The sequence below is a fragment of the Scylla paramamosain genome, chromosome 28 (assembly GCF_035594125.1).
Source record: "Scylla paramamosain isolate STU-SP2022 chromosome 28, ASM3559412v1, whole genome shotgun sequence".
In the NCBI taxonomy this organism is placed as follows: domain Eukaryota; kingdom Metazoa; phylum Arthropoda; class Malacostraca; order Decapoda; family Portunidae; genus Scylla; species Scylla paramamosain.
In genome coordinates this window covers 3,980,001-3,988,900 of record NC_087178.1, presented here as the reverse complement: position 1 = coordinate 3,988,900, position 8,900 = coordinate 3,980,001, and the positions used below count along the sequence as shown (strand labels likewise).

General features: G+C 42.4%; 1 protein-coding gene across 5 annotated transcripts in view; it reads left to right on the top strand.

The window, feature by feature from the left end:
• The first annotated feature begins 1,252 nt into the window (after nt 1–1,252).
• The window catches only part of LOC135114725 (uncharacterized), a 20,209-nt gene continuing 12,561 nt past the window's right edge, over nt 1,253–8,900 (top strand). For 2 of the 5 annotated variants that reach the window (XM_064030692.1, XM_064030691.1), the window contains exon 1: nt 1,261–1,394. The gene's annotated coding sequence lies outside the window, so the exon portion shown is untranslated. Of the gene's footprint in view, nt 1,395–8,900 lie in introns of all 5 variants that reach the window. The other 3 variants (XM_064030693.1, XR_010275654.1, XR_010275655.1) reach the window with 3 other exon arrangements.

Here is an 8,900-nt window from a genome sequence, read left to right as displayed (position 1 = left end):
ATGGAGGAGGAGGAGGGGGTGTGGAGGAAGGGGAGGGGAAGGAGGTTGACGAGGATAGCATGAGAAACCGGAAGAGAAAGAAGATGAGGAGGAGAAGAGAAAAAAGAACTAATACAAAGAAGAATATTCAAGTTAGATAAGAGGAAGTAGACGTGGCGTTGTTGTTTCTCTCTCTCTCTCTCTCTCTCTCTCTCTCTCTCTCTCTCTCTCTCTCTCTCTCTCTCTCTCTCTCTCTCTCTAATATTCGTGCCTTCTGTGTCTCTTCCCTCTCCCTTCCCTTTATTCCTTTCGTTCTCCCTTTCCTCTCTCCTTCCTAAATCTAAGTTTCTTTTGTCCATTTCTATCTCTCGCACGTCCTGTCTCTATTTTCCCTTCTTTTTTCCTCTCTCCCTTTCTCTCTCTCCCATTCATTCTTTCTACAACAAGGTAGCTGACGCGGAACTGGAAGAAAGAAACATTGTGATCATTTAGAGAGAGAGAGAGAGAGAGAGAGAGAGAGAGAGAGAGAGAGAGAGAGAGAGAGAGAGAGAGAGAGAGAGAGAGAGAGAGAGAATAAATTTGCTACGTTTCATTAATTTCTCACCACTATGTTATCTCTCATTTGTTATTCTTTTCTTTCTCTGGCTGTGTGAGATTAGAGACAGTTTTTACCCAGAATGCATTGTTAAAATTGTTCCTATATGAAGCCTCAACTGACAGCGTATGTACGTACGTTATAATTACCCTTTTTTTTTTTTCTTATCTGGTGTTTGAAGGAGGATTTAATTACCAGACGGAGTGATATGATGACACTTAATAAGGTGATAAAGGGAATAGGTTCGTTACCCCTCTTTCGCTGATGCATACGCTGTACTCTTATATCATTCGCAGCCTTGTGTTTCATAGTCTCGAGCGCTTCGGTGTCTCGTCTGGACGGTTTGTTTGACGGCTGTAGTGGACATTGCTGGTGCTGTCTAGGGTTTTTTTCTTGATTTCTGTAGTAGTCTAGCAAGGATTCTACATAATCAATGGGAATAGTACTCATGAGAACCCAGCCAATCAGCTCTGGCTCTTTAGAAAGACGTGATAAGAGAACCAAGAGTTTCAAAATGATGAAAAAGATTCTAGAAATCTGTATGTGTGGGACTAGTTTATTAGTTTATAGCGTTTCCTGTATTAGGTAACCGTAGAGTATTTAGCCTCAATATTCTGGTTATTAATAGCACGGAATAATGACTGGCGGGTTTCGGTAAGTAGGTTAGTAAATCAGCAGCAACTTGCGATTATATTTGGCAACACTGTATAACGCGTGCGCACCTCTTCCCTAAGCCTCAGTAGCATTACACGTGTCGCTCCAACCCACCTCTTCACCTCTCCAGCCCTGCACCTCACACCGACCCACTAATGAGTTTCAGGTAAGTTTCTTTAATTCCCCACAGTTCTGTATAACTTAAGGAACCCTTGTGTTAGTAGTCCACGCATTGCACTGATTGTTTTGTCGGTGATTGGTGGTTCTTATGACAAATTTGTGTTGTTGTGGTCGTGTTCTGGCATTGTTCTAGACGTGTTGTAGTCTGGCCGTGAATATGGTTTTGGTTTGTATTCTCTCTCTCTCTCTCTCTCTCTCTCTCTCTCTCTCTCTCTCTCTCTCTCTCTCTCTCTCTCTCTCTCTCTCTCTCCGACTTCCAGCTTCAATATTTGTCTATTATCACCTGAAAGTCAAACAAAGCTAAACTAGTTCGTATTTTCAATTAACGTTCATATCTTAGATGAACCCAAACTGAAGAAAAAACATCGTCATACATACGAGTAATTCTTATCCCCATTTTCTTCAGACTTTTAAAACTCGCACGTGTCATTACCTGAAAAAAGAAGCCAAACAAAGCTCAATTTCCTCGCACCAAATTGAACCAACACCCACCATCAGCTCCCAAACAAGCCAGCGCCACGGAGACCCCCGCCACATATTCTCGTACGCACCTAATTTTCCCCCGACATTTTCCTTACAACTTCCCGTCTCGCGTATGAGTAGACTCGCGTGTCTTTCCTTTGTGTTGTTTCTTGTGCGTTCCGGCTTATCATCTTGCTTTGTCCGGCGGGAGGAGCAGCAGCGGGAGCCATTCACGTCTTCCCGCTAATGAGCATACTACCGCTATGAAAGTTTTGCGTTTAAAGTTCAGAGTTTGTGAAGAACGAACTCGCCAACTCATCTACTGTTGCTGATACCGCGTAGGGTTGAGTTGGTAGGGCTGTTTGGATATGGTGTATGGGAGGGTATAGAGAGGGGAGGGTAGGGATAGGCTTGGGTTGGATGGTTGGATGGTTAAGCTGAAAGGAAGGGTTGTTGACAAAGATAGTGGTGTTTTATGAAAGGCGTGGGTGTTCTGTGCATTTTCATTCATGTATGCTTTCCTGTCATCATCATCATCATCATCATTATCATCGTCGTCGTCGTCGTTGTGTGGCTGGTAGTGGGGATGAGTCGCTTGTTCATTCTGAGCGTGTTTCGAGGTCGTGTCCGAAGTCTCGAAGCACTCACTGCCTTTCCCTTCGCCGAGTCGTGGTGAATACTTGACTACGCAGCGCTGTCACTGTGTTGATGCGATGCCTGTCTCCGCGTCCTGTGGTTGGTTCTCTCGCACCATCATTACCATCACTATCTTTTATGTTGTAACCTCACCTTCATAATGACGCTGGTTTCGGTCTAATACTGATTTTTACTGCAACTATTTTTTTTTTCAAGTGTTGTGTAGCTAAATCAAACAACTTGGACCTGAAATGTTTGCTGTTATTTGAATTCCCTCGTAACATCACCGCCACCACCACCATCACCACCACCACCACCACCACCACCAGCGGTCTTATTCTACATTACTTTTTCCTCAAAATTCCTCGTGCCATTTCAAGTCCAGAGTTCTCGCTGTAACATTTTGCCGCCTCGTACCAGACGTGCCGGTTTTGCCTCGTCATCGCCTCCCACGAACAGAGGTGCTTTCAGAAATTTTGAGTCCAAGGGTCAGGCGAAAGGTGCTTCTTGCCGGGAAAACAAGAGCAGCGAGGAAGAAATGCTGGCAGAATAAGATGAAACAAGAAGCGCGTAAGTGGATAAAAAGAAAGTTGGAAGAGCGAAGAGTGGAGGCAGACGAAAGAAAAGAAAACTGCAAACGTGACAACAAACGAGGGAAAGTAAAAAGGAGCGACAAGAGAAGACAGGAGAGCGTAAAGATTATTAATTAGCCAACACGAGCGAAAGGAGCAAACAGAATAAACATAAAAACAAACATACGCGCGCGCACACGTCTGGTTCCCGTCTTCACCTATGGCATTTCGTTCACCTGAGCTTAATTAATTTCGTCTCCCAGGTGTGTTTACTTGCCTGAGCCTCACCTGTCATCCCCACCTCGCCTCCTACCTACCATGGAATTAATTTTTCTCTCTCTCTCTCTCTCTCTCTCTCTCTCTCTCTCTCTCTCTCTCTCTCTCTCTCTCTCTCTCTCTCTCTCTCTCTCTCTCTCTCTCTCTCTTCATATACACTTTTGCTTTTTTATTCTCTTTTCTTTCTCCCATTTCTTGCTCTTTCTTTCAGCCTCTTTGTTTCCATTCGTTTATGGCAATCTCTCTCTCTCTCTCTCTCTCTCTCTCTCTCTCTCTCTCTCTCTCTCTCTCTCTCTCTCTCTCTCTCTCTCTCTCTCTCTCTCTCTCTCTCTCTCTCTCTCTCTCTCTCATGTCGCATCTGCTCATGACGTCAAATGTGATGGCAGTGAAGAGAGAGGCCGGGGGAGGCGAGGGAGGAGGTAGGAGGGGCATGATTACAGGCCATTGGAGATTGAGAGGCTGGAGAGGAAGGTCAGAGTGGGTAAGGCAGACTACACCATGCAGGACTTGAATGCGAGACGGTTGACTGTGTAAAGGAAGAAAGAAAGGAGGAGTAAGAAAGAAAGATGTGATGAGAAATGGGAGTGAAATTTTATAGGTTAAGAGAGAGAGAGAGAGAGAGAGAGAGAGAGAGAGAGAGAGAGAGAGAGAGAGAGAGAGAGAGAGAGAGAGAGAGAGAGAGACGCAAGGAAGTTAGTTAGGGAAGTTTGTGATAGGACGCGAGTTTAATTATATTTATCCCCTTTGATGTCTTAGTTTGATTGGAAGAGAGAAATTTGTTATGGGTTGGGTGTTTCCTGGAAGAGGCGCTGGTTCTTTCCTAGGAAGAGGAGGGAAATAAAATGAAGTAGGATAAAATGAAGGAATGATAAAATAATGTCGACGCCAGTAGCAATAAAAAGAAGTAATTGTTATAGTGTGAGGTGAGTGGGAAAAGATGAAAAAATACAAGGGAAAGCTGGAAATAAAAATCCATGAACGTGAACAACAATAATAGGTTATGCTAGGGGGAGGAGAGAAAATAGAACGAAAATGCGAGGGAAGTTAAGAAGCAAAATACCAGAACGCCTGAAACTACAAACTTGGTGGAAAAAGAGAAGAGTAACAAAGTAAATCCCCAAAAAAGCAGCTACAACAACAATAACAACACCATCACCACCACCACCTCCACCAACAACAATAAAAGCTAAAAAATCAGGTCTATAAAGTTGGACTCAAAAATCGGACTCGAATTTCACACATCACACACACACACACACACACACACACACACACACACACACACACACACACACACACACACACACACATTTCCCGCTCTTTATATCCTCTACACCCATTCCTTTCACTCCCTTCCTGCACCCTTTCATCCCTACCCCGCCTTACCAAGTTCACGTCTCAGCCACGCCTCCCATTTCCTCTCTCTGTATCCCCTCCCTGCCTCACCCTGTCACTTTCCACCCATAACTATCTTTCTATATCCCTTCCCTGCCCCCCCACCCGCCCCGTCCCATCTCTTCCTTTCCTAGCACTTTTATCTCCTCCCCAGCACCCACCGCCCCGTCCCACCGCCCCGCCATAAGCCGCTAACTGGCCGGACGTTGTCGAGTCCTCGTTAGTGATCGAGGATTTTTCAAGGAAATATTTACGGCTTGTCGCTAGGAGTAAAAGGAATTCGTGACGTCATCATCCTAATTTATATCCTGAAGGGAGGAGGTGGAGGCGGAGGAAGGAGGGAAAAAATGAAGAGATGGGAAGGAAGGGAAGATGATTAGAAGGGAAATGTTCTATGTATTTGCAACTCAGCGCTTTGATATAGGGCGAATACAGTGCTTGAATTTTGTATATAGTTGATGTACGTGCTGTAGTTTTTATTTATGACAGTTCTTTAAAGGATGTGTTATTTGGTGGTGTTTCGTCATAGTGAGATTTTTTTTTCTTTATTTTTTTTACTTTTTTGTGGTTCCATCGCTACTTCTTCCGTTACCTAGAGTGAAGGGACACACACACACACACACACACACACACACACACACACACACACACACACACACACACACACACACACACACACACACACCTTTTCTCGTAACTTTTAGGTAAGATGACATTAAAGAGAGAGAAAGAAAAAAAGAAAATCTAGAAGTTATCAAGAAAAAACAAAAGAATATATAAGGAAGATAAAAGAGTGAAATACACACGAAGAAAGGACCGAGAAAAGAGGAATAAAAGAAGGAAAAAGAGGAATAATAAAAGGAACAAAGAAAATACATGATAAACTAGACCCAGAAAAGAAATGAAAATGGGAAGATGAGAAGAATATGAATAAGAAGAAAATAAAAGTTGTAACGAACACAGGAGGAGGGAGAAACAAGAATAAAAGAAAGGAAGAGAAGAAAATAAATGATAAACTAGATCAAGAAAATAAAAAGACACAAATATTGGAAGATAAAAAGAATATGAGTTAAAGAATAATGTAAAAATAATCCTTACATAAAAATAAATAAATAAATAAATAAAACAATGAACGGAAAGGAAACTGTGCAATTAAATCACGTAAAAAAAAAAATGAAGATTATAAAAAAAGCATAAAGGAAAATAGATTAAGGAAGACTTAGCGTTCTTTCTGTCCACGCTTTTTTTTTTTATTCCTCTCCGTCCTTCAATACTTTATTTTTTCATCGTACTCTATTTTCTTTTTCTTCAGTTTCTTGTTATATGAATCTCTCTCTCTCTCTCTCTCTCTCTCTCTCTCTCTCTCTCTCTCTCTCTCTCTCTCTCTCTCTCTCTCTCTCTCTCTCTCTCTCTCTCTCTCTGCGTCAGCCCCAGTTACATGCCTCGCCTCATCCAGCTGTTAGCTAAAGAGGGACATCTTTGAAATTATTTTTTTGGTAAGGAAGAAGTGAGAAAAGGAAGGAAGGAGAGCTGGAGGGAGGCAGGGAGGAATTGGAGCAGAGAGAGAGAGAGAGAGAGAGAGAGAGAGAGAGAGAGAGAGAGAGAGAGAGAGAGAGAGAGAGAGCTCCATCTGTTAGGGTGAAAATCCCCTCACTCGTTTGATCACTGGAAAAATCTTTCGTATCCTTCACTTTTCGTCTCTGTCAAGTATTTTCCGTCTAGCATTTCAGTGGGCAGCGTTGTGTAACCTTCCCTGAATTTGTTTTGCGTGCGCGTGTGTAAGTGAGTGGACGGGTGCGTGTTTGTGTGTGCGTACCAGGAAAGCCAGGGCAGATAAAGTGAGGCGGTGTCAGGTGGTGTGGGGAGTCACGTGCTTAGGAAACAGTTCACCCAGGGATTTGATTGGGACAGAGCAAACTTGGTATTGTTCAATGTCTCAAAAACTCAATTCCTCCATCTATCAACTCGACACAACCTTCCAGACAACTATCCCCTCTTCTTCAATGACACTCAGCTGTCCCTCTCTTCTACACTGAACATTCTCGATCTGTCCTTTATTTATAATCTAAACTGGAAACTTCACATCTCATCTCTAGCTAAAACAGCTTCTATGAAGTTAGGTGTTCTAAGACGTCTCCGCCAGTTTTTCTTACCCTTCCAGCTGCTAACTTATTCGTCCATGTATGGAGTATGCTTCACATGTCTGGGGGTTCAACTCATACCTCTCTTCTAAGGTGGAATCAAAAGCTTTTCATCTCAACTCCTCTCCTCTAACTGACTGCCTTCAGCCTCTTTCTCATCGCCGCAATGTTGCATCTCTTGCTATCTTCTACCGCTATTTTCATGCTAACTACTCTTCTGATCTTGCTAACTGCATGCCTCCCCTCCTCCCGCGGCCACGCTGCACAAGACTTTCTTCTTTCTCTCCCCTATTCTGTTCACCTCTCTAATGCAAGAGTTAACCAGTATTCTCAGTCATTCATCCCCTTCTCTGATAAACTCTGGAACTCCCTGCCTGCTTCTGTATTTCCACCTTCCTATGACCAGAACTCCTTTAGGAGGGAGGTTTCAAGACACTTATCCTTCAATTTTTGACTTCCGCTTTGGAGTCTGTTCGGGAACCGGCATCTCAGTGGGCTTTCTTTACATTGGATTTTATTCTTATGGTTCGTGATTTTTCTTTTCTCTCTCATGAGGAAAGAGAGATTTGCCTCTTTCTTTTTTACGTTTGTCAGTCTTTATTTCCATTCGCTTGTCTGTCACTCTTCATCTGTTGGTCTGCGTGTATAAATTGTTTTTCGATTACTCAGTGAGTGAGTTTGCGTGTTAACATTCTCTCTCTCTCTCTCTCTCTCTCTCTCTCTCTCTCTCTCTCTCTCTCTCTCTCTCTCTCTCTCTCTCGTCATCATCATCACTGTGTTCTAGACCACTTCGTACTTCACCTTCCCTCTCATTATCCAATTTCTTACCAGGATCATTCACACCTACGCACATTTTTAGCTTTCCTTCACCTTCTTTCTCCCCTTCTGCTTCGTGAAGAAAGAAAGAAGAATGATGAATGAAAGCCGTAATGAAAGAAGCAGAAAGGAATACCCGAAAAGTTTTGTCCGAAAAATACGTGAAGGTGGACCCCCATATATTTAAAATTTCTTATAGAACTTGCAAAACTTTATAATTCTAGGATCCTTTGGAAAATCGTAACGTCATAGTATTCAGGATAAGAAAAAAAAATCAATATCAATGGAACAAAAAAAAAAAATTAACCGAATCACTAAAAAAAAAATCCTATTGGATTCAAAATATATAAAGTTTTCTAGATACCAATTTTCTTCCAGTTTTTAGGATCTCAAAATTCAAAGTTTATGGAATCCCAGTGACTTAGATTTTGCTGTAACTGTCAAATGTAATAATTATGAATCTGAACCCAAAATACCAATATTTTTTTTCCAGCTTATATGACCCCAAAATTCAAAGCTTATGGGATTCCAGTGACTTTTAGAACTTGTTGCACCTGACAAATGTAATACCTTGAATCCGGATTACGTTTTGGTGGCCTTGAAGCGTTGAGAGGAGTCGTTAATTCTTTCACTGCTACTTGACACACCTCTCAGACATCTTTTCTTCTTGTATAACCGCCTCCTAACATTCCACTAGCTAGAAATTGCAAAACCTATTATTTTTATCCTCTTCTTTCTTGTAAATGCTTAAAAATTCCATACATTACTTTTACTGCTGTGAATTATTGCATACCGCAGTGAAAGGGTTAATGTGGCGCGTCAACAGCGAAGTAAAGTGGGTGGCGTGCATAGTGTAGAACCGTAGCGTTGAGGGACAGGTAACGAGAGAGACCCGTGACCGCCAGGTAAGATGCGTGACCCAGCACACACCTGGCTAAGATGGAGGCGTCACGTAAGGCAGGTGACGTGACTTTGTGACATGACGCGAATGTGACGTGACGTGACATTCCAGAAGTGTTGCCATGATGGGAGTGATTTGTGTGGTTTTATTGTTATTTATGCTACCAAGCTAGGTCTGTCTGTCTGTCTGTCTGTCTGTCTTTGTCTGTCCGTGTGTCTGTCTATCTATCGTTTTCACACTAAAAAGTAGAGTTGTTTGCGTTGTATTATTGCTGCATATATTTATATCGCTAA